This window comes from Panthera pardus, unplaced genomic scaffold, assembly GCF_024362965.1.
Source record: "Panthera pardus isolate Hobbes unplaced genomic scaffold, ASM2436296v1 HiC_scaffold_18, whole genome shotgun sequence".
Lineage (NCBI taxonomy): Eukaryota > Metazoa > Chordata > Mammalia > Carnivora > Felidae > Panthera > Panthera pardus.
The window spans coordinates 18,703,173-18,723,576 of NW_026526743.1; the positions used below are offsets into that span (position 1 = coordinate 18,703,173).

General features: G+C 42.2%; 1 long non-coding RNA gene across 1 annotated transcript; it reads left to right on the forward strand.

Moving 5' to 3' along the window:
* Positions 1-4,384: 4,384 nt before the first annotated feature.
* On the forward strand, positions 4,385-17,366 carry LOC128778034 (uncharacterized). Its single transcript, XR_008423357.1, has 2 exons — positions 4,385-4,987; positions 16,895-17,366. It is a non-coding gene; the product is annotated as an uncharacterized LOC128778034 (long non-coding RNA).
* Positions 17,367-20,404: the final 3,038 nt, after the last annotated feature.

Below are 20,404 nucleotides of genomic sequence, written 5' to 3' on the forward strand. Positions count from 1 at the left end.
TGCATTTCTAAATTGGTTCAAAAATATCAGCATAAACTTGAAGTATAATCTTTAAAAAATAGGTATATTAGCCCTTTCCACTGATAAGTTCTAAGTACAACCCAGTAGTTATAAGTCCCCCTCAGAATGTGGAGGGAAATATTTATTGATTTACATGATATTATTTATTAAAATTTACAGTTATTACCATTACATTACCATATTATAATCAAACATTTTACACAATAGCCATTTTTATAGTAATCCAGAATTTGGAGTTTATTCCAAAGCATTGGTGATTAGATTAATTTAAAGGACTGTCTTTCTTTTGGGGCTCCTGGGTGGCTCAGTTGGTTAAGCTCTCCATTTTGGCTCAGGTCATGATCTGAGTTCGTGGGTTCGTGGGTTTTAGCCCCACATCGGGCTCTGTGCTGACAGTGCAGAGCCTGCTTGGGATTCTCTCTCTCCCTCCCTCTCTACCCCTCCCCTGCTCTCTCACTCACTCTCTTTCAAAATAAATAAACTTAAAAAAAAAAATAAAGAACTATCTTTTTTTTGAAAGCCATATCAAAGTTGCTCCTGGTATGTTAAATGCCTTATGTAATTTAACTAAAATGTAAGGATGACATCAATGTTTTTAGTAGAAAACAATAGACTTTTTATAAACAAACAAACAAAAAACCGAAAGATTCGGTTGGAACCGAAATCTTGGGGCATGGAACCGCCCATGGAGACACAGAGCTGACCAGCAATGATCTTTCAGCCTTCTGTGGACACCAATCTTACACATCTCATAGAGGGGTACAAGATGAATTACCACGAGAAGGTCAAGTAGAGATTTAAGGGAGATTTCACTGAGAAGTAATAAATGAATAAAAGCCAATATTCTTTTTTTAATTGAAAAGCGCTTCTTAAAGAATATATACCAGTTAATGACACTGTTTACTCTTTGGATTCTTGAAATAGGAGAGAGGAACAGGGAACTTAGATAAAGAATATTCACATTAACTTCGTAAACATATGGATTTGTTAAAAATGTTTGTGAATATACTTTGTATAACAGCAATTAATATTAGAATGAAAATTTCAAAATAATAGAGAAGAAGCAAAGTAAGCCAAAAGACAAAGAGAAAGAAGCAGAAATCATTCTGAAGATGAGTAGGTAAATAACAAACAGGAAGTCATCTGACTTGGAGTGAGAACTCACACAGCTCATGTAAATCAGAGACAACTTTGCAGAAGCCTGTGATTCCAGAACCAGCTGTTTTCACTGATTGCTCCTGCCCTGCGGGAACTGGAGATATTCGAGGACAAATAAAGACCCGTTGCATTCATTCCCCTGATCGCAGGACTTTTCTTGGAGACTGTTAGAGCCTACATGTGTACATTTTGCTCCCTGAGGTGGCGATCTGGAAATATCAATCAATACTTATCAGGACAAGAGTTTTATTTATGAGAACAAACTGTCGGACTAATGTGTTCAGGGGCAAGGGGTGAGTACATTAGCAATTTGTATTTTGCAGAGGGGAATGCGAGTTCCTTGGTGGGAAGAAATGCAGTCAATTAGAAGGATAATTCTTAGATCAAAGAAATTTTAAAATCACAAACATTTTTGGGAAACAATTGTGAGTCTCATTTAACCATGACAGTCCCAACGGCGGGGGGAGCCTCCCCCCAACATACATACAAACTTATGTACATATCAGAAAATGTCCCTCAGACACCAAGTAAACGTTACTCCAGAATGAATGGTCATCATCTTATTGTTCTTCACTAGTGTTTAAAGAGTTCAGCATGAGCATAGTGATGTTATAAGTGTTTGATTAGTCAGGGGTAAGATGCAGATTTTGGACAAAGCTATGTCAGGGAGGAAGGATGCCTAGAAGCCCGAAAGCAGGTAGAAAAGCCCACAGCGTGTCTCAGAAAGCTCTCTGGTCTTTCTTTCTCTAACCCAGGAGAGCAGAACTTTTTGTCTATCTCGTGGTGTTTTTTTTTTTAATGGCGTTTCCTGAAATATATTCTATTTCATCTAAGTTCATATATTTGTCTGAAAAGAACAGCCACTTATCAAATTGTGTTTCCTGCTAGGACAGTGGCTGCAGTTGTGGTTCATCTATAATTTCAGAGAATTAAGATGGTCTCTGAAACACATTTGAAAAGTGAGCCATTCCCAGCAGATCATTAATGTTGACTCATGAAGTTATCTAGAAAGACAAGAATAGCTTGTCTATTATAATGTCTATAGCATTATTGTCCTTATTAATAATGGAGGGGCGCAGGGTCGGCGCTGTGATCCCAGCCAGCCCGGGGAAGCGCTGGTGGCCGGTGCGGCGTGGGGGCAGAAGGCGCGAGCGGTGTCAGCCTTAGGAAGGAGGTGGCAGCGAAGAGCAGGTGCGCGCTGCGGAACCTTCGGAGCGCGGGGAGACGCAGGCGAGGGGGTCTCCTCGCTCCCGCCCCTCCACCACCAAGGCCGCGCTGCCCGGCGAACGTTGGGCTCCATCACCGCAACGGATGACAGAGAAAGGGTGCGCGAGCCAAGGGCGCGAAGAACTAGCGGCTAAGGGCAAAGGGCGGGGTCCAACGGCCAGAGCCCGGCTGGCTCGCTTGGGCTTCGAGCCTTCCCTCACCTAGCTCCAGACGTTGGGCACCAAAAGGGCCCCGCCAGGTGGGAGCTGTTCAGGAGGCTCTCGGGGCATCCGGCAGCCAGGCCGGTGAGCCCGCCAGCCCTTCCTCCTGGGGTCCCTGGAGGCAGAAGGGCCTCAAAGCCCAAGGCGGGAGCAAGCCTGATCCTCCCACGGGGGGCTGCGGCTTACAGGGAGGGTTAGGGCGGTGCCGTCTCGCCGGGTGACCGACTGCGCCGTGGAGGGGGCCGGGGGGGTGCAGCGGGCCAGTGCTAAGTGGGGGAGGACAGACCCGAGCAGCCGCGGCGCAAGAACAGCCGTGGAGCACACGCTTTCCCTCCCTCATCCCCATACAGGTAGTTCAGGCTCCCGACACCGCGGCCTCCAGGAACGAACGGCTCTGGCGCCTCGCCGCGTCCCGCAGCCGGGGAAAGTACGAGCCGACAGCATCCCCGTCCGGCAGTGAGGTTTTCTGAGGCGGAAACAAGATGCCCCCGCCAGCCCGGATGCTGCTTTCCACATCTCTTCCTAGCAGGCAGGTCCTCTTCACGGCCTTTTTGTCAATTTGGTAAAACAGCACTTTCCCCAGGTTGTACAGGTGGCGGAGCCCCCATTTGAACCCAGTCCGTCTGATTCCAGAGTTCCTTAATTTAGCCACCGGATTGTGGTGCCTCCTTATCAGGTAGGCGTCATGTATTACCATTACTTATAGTCCTCGGGGTACTTAGGACACCTGTAATGAGCCCATGGGCTGCCTACTAGGCGTCTGGATTGGTTCACCTCTTAAGTGGACCCTTGGCTACACTGGGCTCCAGGCTCTTGAGAAGATGCTGGGAAGAGACCCCAATTGCCAGCATATCCCCATAGGGCATTTCTTTTCTTACAGATCCTTGTAGCCAACCACATCGCTGTCTGTGCAGGGACAGGAGATACACATCAGATGAGTAAAGGATCCATCCTGGCTTAAAAAAGCCTTGTGCCCCAAGGGCACCCATATCCATAGACCAGTTTTCAGGATCCTGGTCGAAACTGGCAATTTAACAATATTAATTTCTGCAGTTCACTGCATGGGACAGATCTGTATAAAATTAGGTGTTTTGAATTTTCTCTCCGGCTATGTTTTGAAGCAAGGGTCAGCAAATTACAGCCTGTGGGCAAAATTCAGCTCATAGCCTGTGAAGCTGAAGCCTGTTAACACACTAGGCATTGTGTTAACATTTTTAAAGAGCTGCAAAGAAAAATATGTGATAGAGACTATATGTGAGCCACAGAATTTATATTATTTGCTATCTGGCCCTGTACAGAGAAACTTTTCAACTATTTCGTAGTTTTGTGTGCACAGGTCTTGAACAGCTTTTGCTAATTTATTCCTAAGTATTTTACGGGATTTGTGAACGTTATTTTTTTCTCGTGTTTATTTTTGAGAGAGACAGAGTGCGAGAGGGGGAGGTGCAGAGAGGGAGGGAGACACAGAATGTGAAGCAGGCTCCAGGCTCTGAGTTGTCAGCACAGAGCCTGATGCAGGGCTTGAACTCACGAGCTCTGAGATCATGACCTGAGCTGAAGTCAGATGCTTAACAGATTGAGCCATCCAGGCGCCCCTGTAAATGTTTTTTTTTTTAATTTTATTTTTGAGTAATCTCCATACCCAACATGGGGCTCAAACTCACAACCCCAAGATCAAGAGTTGCATGTTCCACAGACTGAGCCAGCCAGGCCCCCTGTAAATGTTATTTTAAATGATCTCTTTATTCTTATTTATTTATTTATATTTGAGAGAGAGAGAGAGAGAGAGAGAGAGAGAGTCAGTCTTAGGTAGGCTCCATGCTCAGCTCAGAGCCTACATTGGGACTGATTCCCACAACCCTGGGGTTATGACCTGAGTCAAAATTAAGAGATGTTCAACCAACTGAGCCACCCAGTGGCCCCCAAATGGTTTCTTTTAAATAGGTTATTGGTAGTACATGGAAAATACATTTATCTGTTTATCTGTATCTACACAACACTCACACGTAAAATATACACACTATATAGATATATGGATGATATATACATATACATATACATATACATATACATATACATCCGGATATAGACCTTGCTAAATTTACTTTTTACTTCTGGTGGTTTCTTTGCAGACTCCTTTGAGTTTTCTACATCCACATAGTATTTTCTGTAAATCATGTATCTCTGAATAAACATAGCTTTATTTCTGTATGATCTGCATGTCTTTTGTTTCTCTTTCTTACCCTACATTTGCAGAGACCAACAGTTATCTGCACAGCAATACTGGGCGTTTCTCTTCCAGTTGAGCTTTGTAGCTGACAGCACAGCTGTCTATGAGTGATCTTATCCCCTCTGGGAGAAGGAGAGGAGATGCATTTCAGGTGGGTACAGTATCCACCCTGGCTTAAAAGCCAAGGACTGCAATATATCTTGTAATAATTGCATAACCAGCTTTTAGGGGCCTGGCTGAAAATGACTACTTACCAATATTAACTGGCCCATTCCACTCATATGATATACGGAGATATAGGTACAGCTAGAGATGGAGACATAGATGCTGATGATATATAGACATAAATATCTGTGTTTGTATCTGTATGAAGATAAGGTCTTTGCAATGATTTTTTGCATCTGACACCAAAAGCAAAGGCAACAAAAGCAAAAATAAACAAGGAGGACTACATCACACCAAAAAGCTTCTGCACCGAAGAAAGAAGGCAATGAAATGAAAAGCCAACGTGCTGAATGAGAAAAAGTATTTGCAAATCGTATTCCTGATAAAAGATTAATATACAAAATATATAAAGACCCTGTACAACTCAATACCAAAAACACAGTATGATTTAAAATGAGCAGAGGACCTGAATAGACGTTTTTTTAATAGGTACATGAAAAGGTGCTCAACATCACTAATCATCAGAGAAATGCATCAAAACCACGATGAGAAAAAAAAAAAAAAAAACCGCCTGACACCTGTCAGAATGGCTGTCATCAAAAGACAAGGAATAACAAGTGTTGGTGAGAGGATGTAGAGAAAAGGGAACTTGTGCATAATTGGTGAGCATGTAATTAGTGCAGCCAGTATGGAAACAATTATAGACATTCCTCAAAACATTAAAAAATAGAAGGGCGCCTGGGGGGCTCAGTTGGTTAAGTGTCTGACTTCGGCTCAGTTCATGATCTCACAGTTCGTGAGTTCGAGCCCTGTGTTGGGCTCCTCGCTGCCTGGGCAGAGCCTGTTTAGGATTCTCCCTATCTCTGCCCCTCCCCGACTTGTGCTCGCACTCTCTCTCTCTCTGATAAATAAATAAACTTAAAAAAAAAAAAAAAAAACAGAACTACAACGTGATCCTGCAATTTCACTTCTGGATATTTGTCGAAGAGACGGAAAACACTGTCTTGAAGAGATATCTGACCTCATGTTCATTGCCGCATTATTCACAGTAGCCAACCCATGGAAGCAACCGAGGTGTCCGTCAATGTATTCATGGATAAAGAAGATGAATGGATAGGGATATTATTCAGCCCTAAAAAAAAAAAGAATTAAATCTTGCCATTTGTGACAACATGGATGGGCCTTGAGGGGCCATTATGCTAAATGAAATAAATCAGACAGAAAAAGGCAAATAGCATTATGATCTCACTTCTTTTTTTTTTTTTAACGTTTATTTATTTTTGAGAGAGAGAGAGAGAGAGCATGAACAGGGGAGGGTCAGAGAAAGAGGGAGACACAGAATCTGAAACAGGCTCCAGGCTCTGAGCTGTCAGCACAGAGCCCAACGCGGCGCTTGAACTCACGGACCGCGAGATCATGACCTGAGCCAAAGTCGGACGCCCAACCGACTGAGCCACCCAGGCACCACTATGATCTCACTTCTACATGAAATCCAAAAAACACTGAACTCCTATATAAAGAGAACAGACTGGTGTTTGTCAGAGGTAGGGGTTGAGGGTGTGCAGAATAAGTAAAGGTGAAGGTAGTCAAAAGGTACAAACTTCCAGTTATAAAATAAATAAATCCTGGATATGTAATGTACAGCATGATGACTATAGTTAATCATATTATATTGTATACTTGAAGTTTTCTAAGAGAGTATATCTTAAAAGTCCTTGTCACAACAAAAAAAAATTATAACTGTGTGGTGATGATCTCACCTAGACTTGTGGTTATCACTTTGCAATATATATAAATATCAAATCATTATGTTGTACATCTGAAACTAATATAATGCTATATGTCAATTAGAATTAATTCATTGCCAGACACCGTATCAATAGTTTTTAAAAAATCATGATCATCTCAACAGATGCAGAAAAAAGCGTGTGACAAACTCCAACATCCTTTCGTTAGAAAAGAACAAAGAATAAAAGTGAATCTCCTCGACCTGGTAAGGCATGGACAAAAAAACCCACAGCAAATGTGTACGTAATGGTCGAAGATGGATGCTTTATCCCTAAGATGAGGAACAAGATTAGAATGTCCACTCTCACCCCTTTTACTCAATATTTTACTGGAGTCTCTAGCCAAGGCAATTCAGCAAGAGAAAGAAAAAAAATGCCATCCAAATTGAAAAAGCATAAGTAAAACTATATCCACAGAGATATGTATCTTATATAGAGAGTATCTAAAGGAATACACTAAAAATATTTTTTTAAATGTTTAATGTTTATTATTTATTTTTGAGAGAGAGACAGACAGAGTGCAAGCAGGGGAGGGGCAGAGAGAGAGGGAGACACAGAATCCAAAGCAGGCTCTGGGCTCTGAGCTGTCAGCACAGAGCCCGATGCAGGGCTCAAACCCACAAACCACGAGATCATGACCTGAGCCAAAGTTCGACGCTTAACTGACTGAGCCACCCAGGTGCTCCAATACACTAAAAAAATATTAAAACTAATAAACAATTTCATCAAGATTACCAGATACAAAACACTATACAAAAATCAATTATCTTTCTATATACTTATGCTGAACCAATAAAAAAAAATGAAATTAAGAAAACCATTTCATTTTCAATACCATCATAAAAATAAAATATTTACGAATAAATTTAACAAGAAGTTTCCTGTTTATACTCTGAAGACTGCAAAAACACTGTTGAAAGAGATTTTGAAAGATATAAATAATATGAAAAACAACTCCTGTTCATGAATAAGATTTGATTTAAGGTGGTGAGACTTCCCAAACCAATCTGCAGATTCAACATGATCCCTGTTAGAATTCCAGTTGTCTTTTTTGTTGAGATTTACAATCTGATTCTCAAATTCATAAGGAATTGCAAAGGACCCCAATTAACCAAACATCTTGAAAAAGAAGCACAGCGTAAGACTCTATTCTCTATTTCAAAAGCTCAATAGACTCTTCTCTATTTCAAAAGCTACTACAATGCAGTGGCAATCAAGACAGTGTGGTATTGGTGTAGGGTAGATAGATAGATAATGGAATAAATTAGGAGTCCAGAAATGAACCCATATGTCTATGGTCAACTTTTTTTTGATAAGGGTGCTAAGACCATTCAATAGGAGCAAAATAGTTTTTTCAATAAATGGTGGTGGAACAGCTAACTGTACAGCCACATGCAAAAGAATGAAATTGTCCTTTACCATTACCATTATCTTTTACCATATACAAAAATTAACTCAAAATGGATCAACTACCTAAATGAGTTAAAAACGTTATAGATAAAACTCTTAGGAGAAAACATAGGAGTAAATCTTCAAGACCTTTTGTTTGTTGTATTTGGCCAAGAATTCTTAGGTAAGATATCAAAGCACAAGCGAAAGAAACAGATAAAATGGATTACATCAAAATTTAAAAACTTGTGCTTTTTAAAGGATATAATCAAGAAATTGAGAAGAAAAACCACAGAATGGAAGAAAATATTTATACATCATATATCTGATTAGGAACTTGTCTCCATATGCATGTAAGAAACACAACTCAATTAAAAAAAAAAAAACAGACGAAAAGAAGAATCAAAAAATAGGCAAAGTACCCTCATGACCAATTTGCACATGAGATGTTCAACAGCATTAGTCATCAGGGAAATGCAAATCAAAACCACAATGATATACCATTTCATACCAACTAGGTTGACTAGAATCAGAAAGGAAGATAACAAATGTGGGGGAGAATATGGAGAAATTGGAAGCCTTAAACACTGTTAGTGGGAATGTAAAAGGGTGCAGACACTTTGGAAAACGGTCTGTCAGTTGCTCAAAATATTAAACGTAAGAGTTATCCTATATCCCAGCAATTCTACTCCAAGGCATGGACACAAGAGAAATGAAAACATATGTCCACACAGAAACTGTATATGAATGATTATAGCATTATTTATAATGGCCAAAAGGTATCAACAATGTAAATGTCCATCAACTGATAAATGGATAAATGAATGTGGTGTATTCATACAATGGAACATTATTCAGTCATAAAAAGGAACGAAGCATCGATACATGCTACAACATGGATGAACTTTGAAAACATTACGCTAAGTGAAAGAAGACCATCACAAAAAAACCACATATTATATGATTTCATTCATATGAAGTATCCAGAACATGGACTCTCTTGACACAAAAAGTAGGTTAGCGGTTGCCTAGAACTTGAAGGGGTAGGGAGAGAGAGGGTTGTAGCTGAACAGTAGGAGGTTTCTTTTTGAGGTGATAAAAAAATCTAAAATTGATCTTGGTGATGGTTGCTGGCCCTTGGAATTTCCTAAGTAAGGAGAGTAATAAAGGCGACTTTTGTCATGTTAATGATGTGGCTTTTGGAAAACCCCCAGGTAACCTCAGGATGGGGGGGAAGTATGTCAATAGAGAGTTGAAACTTTCAGTCCCTCCACCTGCCTCTGGGGAGAGGACCTGGAGAAAATCAAGTTCAATCACCAATGACCAATGATTAAATCAACCATGCCTATGTCACAAAGCCTCCATTAAAAACCCAAGAAGGACAGGGTTTAGCGAGCTTCCCTGTTTGTGATCAGAATGCATTTATGTGCCTAGAGGGTGGTGTACCCAAATTCCACAGGGAAAGAAACTCCTGTATTTGGGACCTTTCCAGACCTTGGCCTGTGTATCTCTTCATCTAGCGATTCATTCATATCCTTTAATATCCTCTATAGTAAAGTGGTAATCTAGTAGTAAGTAAACTGGTGTCCTGAGTTCTGTGAGTTGCTCTAGCAAATTAATAGAACCTCTGGAGAAAGTCACGGGAACCTCCAGTTTATAGCCAGTCAGTCAGAAGCACGGGTAACAACCTGGGATTTGTGACTGGCACCTGAAACAGAGGCAGTCTTGTGGGACTGAGCCCTTAAGGGATCTGACACTATCTCCTAGCGGATAGTGTCACAACTGAGCTAAATTTGTAGGACTCTGCTGAGAATTGGAGAACTTCCTGATGAGTATGTAGAAAACCTACCCATCTGGTGTCAGAAGTAATGTGGCAGTGTAAATAAAAGTAGGAGAGAGACACACAGGAGCATGAGTTTATCCATTACAGTTGCACATATCTGTGATTCTACTGCAAACCATTGAACTATATACACTTTAATTGAGTAAATTGTAGGAGCATGTGAACTGTATCTCAATAAAGTTTGTTTTTTTTTTTTAAAACCCAAATAACTACAAATATGAATAAAACTACAGCATGAATACAGATCTGACAGATATTGAAAGGATAATAAGGGACTAAAAAAAACCTTTCTGGGGGGTGCCTGGGTGGCTTAGTCGGTTGAGCATCTGACTTTAGCTCAGGTCATGATCTCACGGTTTGTGAGTTCGAGCCCCACGTCAGGCTCTGTGCTGACAGCTCAGAGCCTGGAGCCTGCTTTGGATTCTGTGTCTCCCTCTCTCTCTGCCCCTCCCCACTCACGCTCTGTCTCTCTCTGTCTCTCAAAAATAAATAAATGTTAAAAAAAAACAACTAAAAAAAAAAAACAAGAACAAAAACAAAAACCTTTCCAGGAAAAGAACTGCAGGCTCAAATGGGTCTACTGGAAAATTCTATCAAACCTATAAGGAAGAAATTTTGCCAGTGTTCTTCTTCTGCACATTCTTTCAGAAAACACAGAAAAAGGAATATTTCCTAGCTTGCTCTGTGTGGCCAGCATTACTCTAACACCAGAATTTAACAAGAAAAGAATACAATGGATTAGTAACTCTCTTGAACGGATATTAAAAATTCTTTCACAACATTTTAGGAAATTTAAATTCAGCCAAATAGTAATTTGTGTTCTCTTTCTCTCTCTTTTTTTCTCAGTTGGTCTGGTTAGAGGCTTACTGATTTTATTGATATTTCAAAGAACTATCTTTTGAATTCACTGATTTTCTCTATTTCCTCTTTTCAATTTCATTGATTTTTGCTCTAATTCTTATTATTTCTTTTCCTGTGCTTACTTTGGATTTAATTTTCTCTTTTCCTTCTAGCTTCCTAAGGTTGAAACTTAGATTATTGATTTTAGATCTTTTCATCTTTTTGAATATAGGCACTCAATACTATAAATTTCCCCCTAGGCACTGCTTTCACTATATCCCAAAATTTTTGATAAGCTGTGTTTTCATTTCCATTTAGTTCAAAATATTGTTTAACCTATCTTGATATTTCTTCTTTGATCTATGTGTTATTTACAAGTGTGTTGTTTAATCTCCTCGTATTTTGGGATTTTCCAGTTACATTTCAGTTATTATTTTCTAATTTAATTCCAGTGTGGTTTAAGAGCAGGCATTGTAGGAATTATAATCTTTTAAATTTATTAAGCTCATTTTATGGCCCAATATATGGTCTACCTTGTTGAATGTCCCATGTGAGCTTGAGAAGAATTTGTATTCTGCTGTGGTTGAATGAGGTGGTCTGTAGATATCAATTATATCTAGTGAATCTATTATGTCATTTGTGTTCAACTTTGTCCTTACAGGTTTTCTGCCTGCTGGATTTGTCCACTTCCGATAGAGGGGTTTGTTAAAGCCTCCAACTATGATAGTGGATTCATTTCCTTCTTCTTACTGTTTTACCAGTTTTTGCCTCCTGTGGTATAGCATGTTCCTGCTATGCGAATATATGTTCAGGAGTATTATGTGCCCTTGGAGAATTGATCCCTTTATCATTATATAATGCCCCTTATCCCTGATAATTTTCCTTGCTTTGACATCTGCTCTGTCTGAAATTAATATAGCTACGCCTGCTTTCTTTTGATTGGTGTTAGCATGGTATAGTTTTCTCCATACATTGACTTTTAATCTATATGTGTCTTTACATTTAAAGTGCTTTTCTTGTAGACAACATCCACTTGGGTTATGGTTTTTGATCCATTTTGACAATCTCTGTCTTTTAATTGATGAATTTAGACCATTGATGTTAAAAGTGATTACTCCTGTGCCAACTGAAAAATGTTAGGAGGCAATAACTAAGCAAAAGCCTTCATTTGGGATCAAATAATTACAATTTGGGGTACCCAGATTTGGGTAGCAACCCAAACAGTGTCCCACTAAGGAGAAACAGGGGTGTTTGAAAGACAAAAGGAATGCATGTACATGTTTACAAAGAGTTTTTATTGGTGTTGGCAGCAGAAAACTAATCTTGGCCAAACGTAATTCCTTGCTAAAGCTATCACTAAGCAAAAACAAGTCGTTTCTGTAGCCAGTTGTAGGTGTTTGTGCGGAGTCCTTGGAATATTTGCAGTTTGGCCCAGTTCAAGAGTTCACGGTTCCACTTGGTGAGGCCCTGCATTAAAGCCCATTTTGTTAAAGGCTCCTTTTTAAAACTCCTTGACATAAATGACTCCATTTTGTTTCACCTTTTATATAGTTGGATTAACATTTACTTTATTTGTTACTGATTTCCTATTTATTGCCCTCGTTCTATGTTCCTGTTTTTTGTCTTCTACTCTCTTCCTGCCTCAACTGAGCATTTTATATTACTCCATTTCTTCTTTTTTTTTTTTTTATAACAGGTGTATTTCTCTTTTTCCCTCTTAGTGGTTGCCCTAGAGTTTGCAATATACATTTACAACTGACCCAAGTCTACCTTCAGGTAACACTATACCACTTCACAGGTAGTGTATTTTGTAATAACAAATAATCCAAATTACTCCCTCCCATCATTCATCTATATACAAGCATGTGTAATGATAGATAGATAACATAATCCCATATAATCAAATTATTATTATTTTTAAACAAACTGTTATCTGTTAGAACAATTAAGAATGAGAAAAATAAAAGCTTTTTTTTTTACCTTCACTCATTCCTTCTTTGATGTTCATCCTTTCTTTGAGCAGAACTGAGTTTCTGTCCTATATTATTTTACTTCTCTCTAAAGAACTTCTCTCTCTCTCTCTCTCTCTCTCTATATATATATATATATGTGTGTGTGTGTGTGTGTGTGTATTTATATATATATATATATATATTTGCAAAGCAGGTCTACTGGAAACAAATTCCCTCAATTTTTGTCTGAGAAAGTCTTTATTTCTCCTTCACTTTTGAAGCACAATTTCACTGAATGTAGAATTACAGGTTAGTGGGTTTTTGTGTTTTTTTCCTCTCAACACTAAATTTTTCACTCCATTCTTCTGTTTGCACGGTGTCTGTGGAGATTCAGATGTAATTCCTTATTGCTCTAGGTAAGGTGTTTTCTCCCCACACCCTGCCTCTTTCAAGATTTTTTCTTTTTTTTTTTTAAATGTTCATTTATTTTTGAGACAGAGAGAGAGAGAGAGAGAGAGCACAAGCAGCGGAGGGACAGAGAGAGAGATACACACAGAATCTGAAGCAGGCTCCAAGCTCTGAGCTGTCAGCACAGAGCCGGATGCGGGGCTTGAACTTACCAGCAGTGAGCTGAAACCAAGAGTCAGACACTTAACCTACTCAGCCACCCAGGTGCCCCTCAAGATTTTTTCTTTATCTTTGATTTTCTGCAGTTTGAAAATGATATGTCTAAGCGTAATTTTATGGCCTGTTGTTTTCTGAGCTTCTTGGATCCCTGGTTTGGTGTCTGACTTTAATTTGGGGAAATTCTCACTGTTTAAAATATTTCTTCAGTTACTCTCTTTCTGTCTCCTTTTGGTACTCCCATTGTGTGTATGGTACACCTTTTTAGTTGTCCCACTTTCTTGATTATTCTGTTGTTGTTGTTTTTTTTTTTTGTCTTTGTTCTTTTTGCTTTTCAGTTTTGTATGTTTTTATTGAGATATCCTCAAGCTCGGAGATTTCTGTCTTCAGTTGTGTCTGGTCTGCCGGTCAGCCTAGCAAAAGCACTCTTCATTTCTGTTACAGCGTTTTATCTCTAGCATTTGTTTTGGTTCTGTCTTAGGATTTCCATCTGTCGGCTCACATCACGCATCTGTCCTTGTATGCCGGCTACTTGATCCATTAGAGCTCTTAGCATATTAATCATACTTGTTTTATTGATAATTGGATCTGATAATTCTAACATCCTTACCAGTTCTGGTTCAGTTGCTTGCTTTCTATCTTCAGGCTGTGTGTGGGGGGTGCTTTTGGTTTTGGTTTTGGTTTGGCCTTTTAGTAATGTTTTCTTGTAATGCCTTATTTTAGTAATCCTTGTAATGTCTCCTTGATAGGTGAACATGAGGCACTGGGTAACACGGTGCTGCTGTAAGTAGGCCTTTAGTAATGTGGTGGTAACGTGTCGGGGGAAGAGGAGCGTTTTAGAGTCCTCAGTTGTCAGGATTTTAGGAAGCCCGTGCTTCTGCCCGGTGAACTTCACAAGTGTTCCTCAGCTTTTTTCTCCCCTCTCAGGTGGGACAGGATGGCTGGAATGGGCTGGAGTTGGGTAATTCCCTTCTCCCACGTGGAAGGCTTAGAGTGGACTGGAACGGGGTATTCTCTTCTCCAGTAATGTGGAAGGCTGGAGCCGACTGGCGTTATGTCTTTTCCTTGTTCAGATCACTTAGGCTCTGGCTAACTAGTTTCTCTGGAGGGTGGGCCTTGTTAAGAACAGAGTGCTCTGGGGTGCCTGGGTGGCTCAGTCGGTTGAGTGTCGGACTTTGGCTCAAGTCATAATCTCACGGTTTGTGAGTTCAAGCCCCACGTCAGGCTCTGTGCTGACAGCTCAGAGCCTGGAGCCTGCTTCAGATCCTGTGTCTCCCTCTCTCTCTGCCCCTCACTTGCTTTCTCTCTCTCTCTCTCTCTCTCTCTCTCTCAAAAATAAAACATTAAAAAAGACTTTTTAAACATATCAAAAAAAGAACAGAGTGCTCTGGCATATTTCAAAAATAACTCCTCATTCCCTCCTCACCCCACACACATCAGAGTACAAGGGGATTTTTCTCTGCTATTGACTATGGGGACCTGGTCAAGTTCCTGGAAATACTACTCACTGCAGGGGCCTCCCTGTGGAGGTTCTCCAGGAGTTTTTAACTTACAGATTTGTCCACATTGTGCTTCCAGTAATTTGTCAACAACGGTTCAGGTTTTCCACCCTGGCACTGGTTCCCACAGTGGTTCCCACTCATGAATCTCTGCTCTGGTAAACCACGACTCCCCATATTCACTTGTCTCCCCAACCTTGGACAGCTGTTTGCCCTGGGTCCTCACCTCTCTCACAGATCGAAGAAGAGTGGCTGATTTTTTCTAAGTTTATTTATTTATTTTGAGAGAGAGAGAGAGTGGGGGTAGGACAGAGAGAGAGAGAGAGAGAGAGAGAGAGAGAATCCCAAGCAGGTTCCATACTGTCAGTGTAGAGCCCGACGGGGGGCCTGAACTCACAAACCGCGAGATCATGACCTGAGCCAAAATCAACACATGCTTAACTGACTGAGCCACCCAGGCACCCCAAAAGTGGTTGATTTTTTAGTCTGTTCAGCTTTTTTCCTTATTAGGATAGAGTAATGACTTCTCGACTCCTTAAATGTGGAACTGAAAGTCCCCTCATCTTCTTTTTTGGGTGGGGTTTCTGAGGAATAGGTATTCTTAGTTTTATGTCTTTCTTACCTGCTCCCAAATCCCTATCAGCAACCCCTCCAGTCTTATTCTTCTGTCTCTTCTACTATATTGTAAATTCCTTTGGGGAAACTCTATGTTATTAGGCTCTCGCAGCACAACGTCTAGTGTAGAATCATCACTGACTAAATATTTAATAAAATAATATGTAAAAGATGAAGAAAACACTTGTATTTTTCTTTTTTCCCCAGCTTTAGATAGTTCTTATAGTATGAATTGTCTTAGAAAATACTACGTTTTTAAGAATGAAGTCTACTGAAGACAGCAAGGACTCGACAGTCAGCTAGGACTGGGTGATACTATAACTATTGTAATTTGCTATTTTAGGGACTTAGAGTAATGCCAGACCAATTATTTCTTCCAAAAAGACTTATTATATCTTGTTATTCCCTGGAAAAGAGACTCTTCTCTGAATTTTTATGGAGCATGAAAACACTCCTATACAATATGAGACATTCTAGACCTAAAATTTCCAATAATTACAAAGCAGTAGTGAGCTTTTTCTTCCTTTGTTCTTCTAGGTGTGAGAGCCCAGATGCCACATCCTTCTTCTCTAGTAGAGTTAGTGACTGTGTGGGAATGATCGCCCAAGTCCAGATTAAAGAGAAAGACGCCGACGAGACACTTAATTCTTTTTATAAATTATTAAATGTGTTTTCTGAATGTACATTAGGGATGACCCGACCTACAGTGAAATCAGAGTGATGGGACAGCAGCACCCGCGTCTCCTCTGAACTTCACTTCCTTGTTTCAGACATTGGCAGATGCAATAGTAAAGTGTGGCTATACCACATCCATATATATTTTTTTTTTCTTGTTCTCATTAATTAATCTGCTGCTCGCACATTTTTGTTCTTTTACTCAACTGTGGAGGAAAAATTGACCTGTATGAGTGGTGATGTGTTGAGCCAGGCTTAACTTTTCAAAGTTCTGTGGTTCAGCAAATAGGATGTGGTATATCCTTATATAAGATAAAATACTACATGTGTATTGGAGAAGCCTGCACCATAGATAATATACATATATTACATATGACTATACACACCTGTGTGTGTGTGTGTATATATATACATATATATGTGTATATATATATATATATATATATATATATATATATATATATAAAACATGTCATATTATATACTATTTAATCTTGGTAAGAAAGGGCTCATTGAGGCAAATGCAGAAGAAGACAGCTTTAGGCAGCAAGAGGTCCTGCCCATCCAAGAATAGAGGAAAACTGGCCCGCAGCTTGAGTCTGCCAGGCTAACAGCTGCAACCAGGGAGGACATGGTTGATACTTACTGATCTCTTTCTTCTTTCCACAGCATAACTTCTCGTGGCCAGCGTGTTGACTTCTGATCAGCCTCATCTGAGACTACGCCGTTTTACACGTACACGAATGCCCCGAGCTATCGGGCTTCAGCTTGCTCTAGAAGAACAGAGTGCGGGTTAAGTTTGTTTGACATAACTGGAAGGGCCGAGCCTCTTCCCGTTAGTGGCAATTAGGGGTCCCTCCCCATTTCTAGATAGCTTTTGCTGAGATAGTGTTTCTTTCAGGAGAAGAAAATGAATGGGTTGGTGATCCAATACTTCTGTCTCTAAAGAAACCTGGACAGGTGACGAAGGTGCCCCAAGGCAAGAGAGCTGCGTGCTGTGCTCTAAAAGACAGCAGCAAAAGTGCTGAAGTTTAGCTACTTCCTTAGTGGTGTTCATACTCCACATCAAAGAGAGTACTCTGTCTAGGCAGACCCCAGATGTTCTGAATGAAGGGGAAAATAGAGAATCCTCTTAAAATTCTATGGTGCTGTCCCTTGAGACTGCAACAGATGTACTCTGACCATGAGTGCCCCAGCCGCTCAGTGTGACAGTGGGAACAGAAATATCCAGACGTGCAGGTATGACACTGTCTTTTTCTACCGTGTCACCTGTGTTTGGACCGTGAGCCTCAGGTGCTCTGACATTTGCATTTCCAGTCACAGGTATGATGCCAGCCCCTCAGACAGCAGTAGATGTATGTGCTCTGGCCAGGTGGATGCTCAGTGTCTGCTGGAGGGTGGGAACAGAAGGGTCTCGTGGCACGGATGCATTTCTTCTCAGTGGTGCAGCCTTCTCCAATAGTAACAGGGTTCCGTGATTAGATGGGTTCCAGGTGCTCAGACAGGATGCAGGAAGAGCAATCCAAACACAGTTATGGGGTGGGGGTTGGCCCCTCCCATTGCAAAACACCTACTCCTTCAGGTAGGACCCAGGAGCCCTGACTGCAGATAGGAACGTAAAGGCCCCCAGGCGGAGCTATGGAGTCCAACTGACTGCAATAGACGTACCCTGTTGGAGGGGTCCCAGGTGATCTGAACACAAATGTCTTATGGCACATGTACCTCCTCAGTGATGCTCTCTCCTCCAGTAGTAGTAGGCATGTCATGGCTGGGCTGGCTCTAGGTGCCCTCATTATAGGTAGGAAGGAAAGCGTTTCCAAGGACAGATTTGCCGTCTACAGTGCTGGCCTCTCCGATTGCAACAGGGATGCAATAGGCTGACGGCGTCCCCCAACACGAGCTATGGCGCTGGGTGTCCCACAGGGTCTTGCTCCAAAGCTGAGTGTTCCAGGCAAGGAGCTGCAGCCTGGGACATACACACTGACCCCAAAGCTGCCACGATCTCAAAGGGCGCGCAAGCCCCGTAACCCCAAGTGGGTCTGAAGTGCTATGGCAGAAGGTGAGCTGCAGTTCTCAGTGCTGTGCGTGTCGGCGGCAGCTCCAGAGCAGGACAGAGCGGCCGTGCCAGTGGGGAAAACAACTGAAGTGTCACCAAAAGCTGGCTGGGTGTTGACAGAGATGTAAAATTTGGAATATGGGAGCGTCGGACTCCCCAGAGCTGACTGCCGTTGGGTTCCAGGGTCGCAGTTCGGGCTAAGGAAGGAGGTCCTGCTGGGGCTGCCAGGATTCCCAAAGGGAAAGAGCTGTTAAAGCTGTCAAGAAGAGACCAGAATCAACAGGCTGGGAATTGAGGATGTTACCTATATTGACTTCATCATAGTCCAAGGCAGGCTTGGAGGGTGAGTCTGAAGAGTCCTGGAGTGAGGCTACTGCAGAGGCAGTGGTGGGTGGGCCAGAAAAGACAGGGGCGTTGAAGAGAGTAGCTTCCTATTGCTGCCCATATAGGCTCCCAAATTGCAGCTAAAGGGTGACCCCTGCCCCAAAAGGAAGGGGGAAGTTTCCGGTAGGGCCGCTGGCCATCTAAGCAGGTGGGTTGGTGGCAGCTGTGGCCTTTGCAGGGGTTATTTGCTCCACGCTGAGAGCGGCCTGGTCACGTGGGAGGGAGCTCACGCTGGATCCTGGTGGAGACCTGGGGATGAAAGCCTGGCAAGGCAGAGTGCTGTCTGTGGCCGTCATACCAAAGTCCAAAGCACCCTCTGAGGTCCAGTCCGCAGATGGGCTGACTGGGCCATTGAGGGTGACTGCAGAAGCAGTGATGAGCTGGCTGGTAAAGACAGGGGACACTAGTGAGAGAGACTTGAAGAGGAGTCTGTAAGAAAAAGGGAAGAGAATCCACACACATAGATGTAGGTGACTCGGCTCTCCAGAGGGCAGGCCTGAAGGAGAAGGTGCTAGGAGGTGGTAAGCGAAGTAGAAGATCCTGCAACTGTGACTGCGGAACTGGAACGCAAAGGGCCTCTATTCTCATTATTAAGCAGAACCCCAAAGATGGGCCAGAATCTATAAAGAGCGATGGTAGGAATAGCAAAAGGACGGTTAGACACTCTGCGTCTCATTTCGTGATGGAGATCTGGTGTGGGGGTAGGTAAAGGGGCAGGTAGGATTGGGGCCAAACAGACAAGTAGGGCAGGTCAGTGACTGCTAATTTGGTAGTTTCTGGAATCTGCAAGGGGAACGTGGCCAATGGCGAAGTAAGTGCATTCCCTGTGAGAGGGGGCGCGCCGGGGGGAACCGCTGTCTGAGGTCGTCTGCGTTGTATCCTCCAACCCTGCGGCTGCATCTTCCTTGCGGTGCTGTGTCTTCTCCAGGCTGATGTCTTCAGCAATGACCGTGCAAGGAAGGTGGGGGGCGGAAGCCTCTCACTTCGACCCCACGGCGGCGGCAGTAGCAGCAGCAGTGGCAAAACTCGTGGCGTTGGAATTTTGTTTCTAGGACCTGCAACCAACAGGTGTGGCTGGGGAATTTCTCCTTGACAGACTCCCTAAAAGCCTTTCTCTCTTGAGTCTTTTTCTTTGACTTCATAAGGTTAGAGAGCTGAGTCCGTGGCCTTCATCAAGCTCTTCCTTCCTCACCCTCTCTGGTAGCAGGGGCAGGAAGTGGCGGGGCTAGACACACCTGCTGCCCCTCTGCCTCACTCCTGCAGACAAGCGGGAGGCCTCCAACAGGGCTGTACCGCCTTTGGGTAAGGAGTTCATGGAAGGCGTCTGTGGTGTCTTGCCCAAGCCACCTTCTTGGAATAGAAGTTTCCCTTCTGAGGCTCAGGATGCTCCCAAACGTGCGACAACTTCTGTCGCCAGAGACCTAGATCTTATCTTGATGGTATGTGCTCACCCCTAAGGGGGCCCCTTTCTGGAAGTCCCGACTTTTGCACGCTTTTCTATGGTCTTCTTTTGATATCCCCTTCCTTCACGCCCCTGGTGACTTCAGCTCAGTTTTTTTTTCTTGAAGTGAAAAAAATTTTAATTTCTTTCTTCTGAGAGAGGGAGCATGTGGGAACAGCAGAGACAGCAAGACAGAGAGAATCCCCAGCAGGCTCCGAACTGGCAGTGGGGAGCCCGATGTGGGGCTCAAACTCACAAACTGTGAGATCATGACCTGAGCTGAAATCGAGAGTCGGAT